Source organism: Artemia sp. Qi Xiang Cuo, chromosome 9 (assembly GCF_049724085.1).
Source record: "Artemia sp. Qi Xiang Cuo chromosome 9, ASM4972408v1, whole genome shotgun sequence".
In the NCBI taxonomy this organism is placed as follows: Eukaryota; Metazoa; Arthropoda; class Branchiopoda; order Anostraca; family Artemiidae; genus Artemia; species Artemia sp. Qi Xiang Cuo.
Window position 1 is genome coordinate 18,683,513 of NC_142802.1, and position 4,895 is coordinate 18,688,407.

A 4,895-nucleotide genomic window follows, 5' to 3' on the forward strand; every position below is an offset into this window, starting at 1 on the left:
ATATATATATATATATATATGTAAGAGTAGTAACAATGCGAGGCATGATTTACCTGCATATAAGCATACGATAATTAACCGAATTATAGATGTAGGGCCTCTGTCAATCTAAATAACAGAAGCAGGCCTCAATCATTATATGAACTGAAGATTTTGCCAAAAAATTAACTAATCGAAAATAGTTATAAGTAAAATTGTACCTTTTCTTGATAAAATAGTGAATATTTATTCCGCGTATAAGATTTGTGGTGGAGTGAAGATTAGGTTATCAAGAGGAGACAATCCTTAACCAGCAAAATAAATACGGTTTATCTCGGTCTTTGAACAAATCCAATCATCCAAAGAAACCCCCCAAATCCCCAAAAAAAATTTTATATTTTCGTTACCTTCATCGAACTAATGCCATTTCGTCTAGCGTTAAAATTAGCTATACAAATCACGTGGTCCTATGTATAGTGCTAATGCGTGGAAACTGTGTCACGCCATTAATTACACTATGCGTTCCGGAAAATTAAAAAAAAACAATAATGGTAAATTGATAGACACGCTTACGTGTTCCTCCGACCAAAACCACGAACTCCAATGCATTCCAAAAATTACAAAAATAAAACGACGAAATTTGGTCACACCCCCCTTACCCCCGTGCGTTTTCATTTGTTTTACGTCAAAAAGACATGTACCAATCAATTAATCTGAAAAAATACCCCTAATACCGGTAGAAGGCACAGTTGTCACATTAAGATTAATTAGTCAACCTTGCATCCACCATGCGTACTAGTTGCCCTCCACTCAAATACAAAGAATATGAAATGCGCTAATTTTCCCTTAAATATTAATGCAAATTTTCGTTATTATAGACAAAGAGTCCTTAATCAATCGGAACAACAAAGGCAGTCCTTACTATTCCTTCAAATCCTTTCTTATATTTAACAATTCGAATTCTTTCTTATATTTAAGAATTCACAAACCAATCTCCCAAAATCGGGCCAGTTAAATTGTACAATTTTTTCAGCAACCAATTTTCACAATTGATTAGCAACCAATTTTTCACAATAAAACTCAAAAAGGCTTTAGTGCAAGTAGCAATTAGAAGTATTCTTCCAAATGAAAGTCAGCAAAAAAAGAAAGGGGCCTACAAATGACACCAAGTACCTTTCATAATTTAAAAGGGAAAATAACGTCGTGATTCTTCGAGGAAAATCATACTATTTACCTCAGATGTCATTAATCGTGTATACAGTTCAGTTGACCTCATGTAAAACGTCGATTCGATAATTTCCACCGATAATCAAAGCCCGTAATTTTCAAACGTAATTTAAACCACTAAGATGTACGATAATGTAGTCAAATCATCTAAGCATAATGTCCTCGGGTTAAGTTACCATCAATTTTCATCTTTTCATTACCAAGAAAAATATTTGAGCCGTGTAATATTCTTTACTCTAAGCTAATTGCTGACCTATAATTAATAATCTTTTTGCCTAAAAACTAAGAATTATCTTACCATACCAAAATGTTTCTCAAATATCAAAAAAAAAACATCAACCCCCGCAGCAAAAAAATTGGCCCTGATAAAAATGTGGAGATTAGAAATATAGTTTGATATCAAAAGTTGATGTCTACGATATATTCTTAACCATGTATGTGATCGTATATTGTTCATAGAGTGGTGTGGCATAATAGCAAATAAATAAAGTTATACACGCTTCCGCTCTAAAATATAAATGAATAAAGGAAATTAATTGCTAGAAAATCGACACAAAATGAAAATTTTATTAACCATAAAAAAAACGTAAGAAATAAATCAAAATTGCAGAACTTAAAATATTAATTTTGCCAAGTAAATTTCAACTGAAATGCAATATAATCCTTAATAGGAAATAAATCCAAAAATACAGATAAAACCATGAAAGCTGTGTGATCCGAAAGTCCCAAAAACAAGCCCAACAGATACGTGGAACAAAAAAAAACCTGAAGGAAAAAGTATTTTTTTGTGGCCAAGTCTATGTTGTGGTCTAGCCTATTCGGTTAAATGAATATCCTGAATGGCATAATTAAATATTAATTCACATATCCTCTAAGTCAAGAGTGACAAACATTAAAGAAAAACCTTCCATAAAGCCGAAATACGGGAAATTACAATCAAAATACTAAGATATCGTACCAAGGAGCCGAATATGAAATAGAATTAAGACGAAAAAAATCGCATGTTGATTAATATTTCAATGTTTGATCACCAACTATGGGGAATATGTTTCCCTAATAGATAATTGTTGTACCATAAATTAAAATTGTAACTAACCAGTTAGTTTAACACATTAGTTTTAAAACAGTTAGCAAAGCAGTAGAATGCTTACAGCCGATTGGCAAAGGATAATATAATCATCAAAAAACCCTAAGAATTTGCAGCGATATGTTCAACCACTATAACCTTAAATCAAATTAAAACATACCAATGAACCGCACGATTAGAGTGTAAAGAATAACTTGTAACAAAAGAATAACAAAAAAAAACTTTTCCCTAGGCCAGACAATTTCTTCACTTTGGAGAGGTTTTGAACTTTGATTGGAAGATAATCATGATTGGTAATACCAAATGCGAACCTAATATTGAATAAAAAATTATTCGCTTACGATCTTGCAGTCAGTCCTATATTATATATATATATATATATATAAGACAAGTAAATTACTAAAATAGCCTGCCAGAAGGGCAAAATATAAAATCAATCAGTCAATCCCTAAAGTATCATAACTCCAAAGGCATCTAAACGACAACTACGTAGCAAGTATCGTAAAATTAACCCATAAATTCAATATGGCGTCAAAGAAAAAAAAAACGACAACGCGCAATTAGGCTAATAACTATCTGAGAATAGCAAATATATTCTGCTTCAGAAATGTAGTTCAATTGATGCGGGTTCTCAAAATTGACGCAAACCGCGCAACTTACCGCTAAGACGAGTAGGTAAAAGAAAAAAAAATTTGACCAATATAGGCCTGTCAAAATACAGACTAAACCAAAATAATTCATAAATCAAGTAATGCAAAAAAATAGCCAATTAGTGTAAAAAAAAAAGAGAATTTTTTTTTGCTTCCAAAAATTATAGTAACTCATAAGTGCACCTACAACAAAACAGTATTTAATAATTTTTACTAACCTTTAAAACCAGTCACGGCCTTGAATCCCTGCAAATCACTATTCCCTCAACAAGGAATATAATATAGTGAATCACCATATTTACAAAAACTAAGTTTTGTTCACTGAAGAAAATTTGCCCTTATGAATCAATGACTGAAATTAACAAAGTGATAATGAGCATATATATGAATAATTCAAGGGTAGTTTCTAAAGTAATCAAGCAAAAGTTAAGCCATACAGGAGAGCAAGTGAACAGTTTTAACATCTGCAAAGTACTCTTGCCCTGTGCTCTGAAAAATGTTTCAAAGAGCCTAAATCAAAAGTTAGATCAAAGCTAAATTTTCAAACTTTCTCTTTAAATCAAGTTCCCACAGAAGAAAAACCTAATAAAGATTAACACGATAGAATATCAAGGAAAAAGAATTACGAATGCTATACGTAACAACCTAATCCAACCTCTGAGCCCCCCTTTTTAGTCGCACTGGATTCTCAGGCAGCACCCTTGTTGCATCAAATTTTGGCATCAAACGCAAATATATCTTAATTTTCATTTGGGAATATAAAGAAATTAAATTCATATGGATTATGACAAACTATTAATCTTGTAAGTAATACCGCGCTGGATAATAAATATCTCTACCACGTGGCGTTAACTCTGCCACAGGAGAAGGATGATTTGACACCTTAAATGTAAATGAGTTACACTTCAACTCACTTAACTGCCATTAACTAAGAACTGACAAAAGTGGAAGAATAGATACTTTAGTCACGTCACATCTAAATAAAATATAAAGATAAAGGAAAAAGCATTACAGCCTAATGGCTGAATTTTTGAAAGTATTAAAAAATAAGTCTATATTTTCAAAAAAAGGGCCTTAACGAAATTAATTGAAACTATGGATATTTCAAAAAGATTGTTTAAAAAGAAAAGTTTGCCTCGTTAATCATAGATTACTCAAGAAAATTTTGTTGTAAATAAAGGTTCAACAATTATAGAAATCGAATGCCACAACAAATTCTAATAGAAAACTTTAGAGTTCCCTCAAGCCGATCAACAGATATCGCACTAATTGAAATATGCTAACCTGTAATATCATACAATCCTTTCCTTAACGATTCAAACCCGAAAAACCCACTCAGACCATGTAAAAGATACTTTTGGCAAAAAAACCAGTAGTAGTACCTCATGTACTTCGCACGGAAATGAAAATTTTTTTTTTTCAAAAAATCACACTTAAACAAAGCGAAGCATACCTTTAGCTGAAAAATCAGTAGTAACATCCCTCACACTTCGAATGTAACAAAAAAATTTTTTTTCTTTCGGCGATTAATAAAAGCTCAATATACATGGCAATTCTAATTCATAAAAGCAAAATAAAATAGTCAGCGAACAACCCCATGAAATGCTCTAAAAATGGAATAAGAGCAACAATTCAAATGTCTATACAGTATACGATAATGAAGACGTATCAACACCCAACCATAGGAGGTTAGAGCCAAGGATGAGCATGGTGTATATTATCCCACCATGCAATCACTTGAATTTCACCCTCTGTTAAGAAAAAGAGCTACATGGATATGAAACTTGATTGCACAACAAGACGTTGCTTGGCAAACACTACAACTCCTTATTTGTCAAACTTCTTAAAATGGCCTCTCAGTGGTGGGAAGCTGTGGCAAAGGGGAAATGTTGGATGGTGTCTATATAACATCCCATTGCCATTTGGCCCTAGCTCTCTTATGAGAAACGACC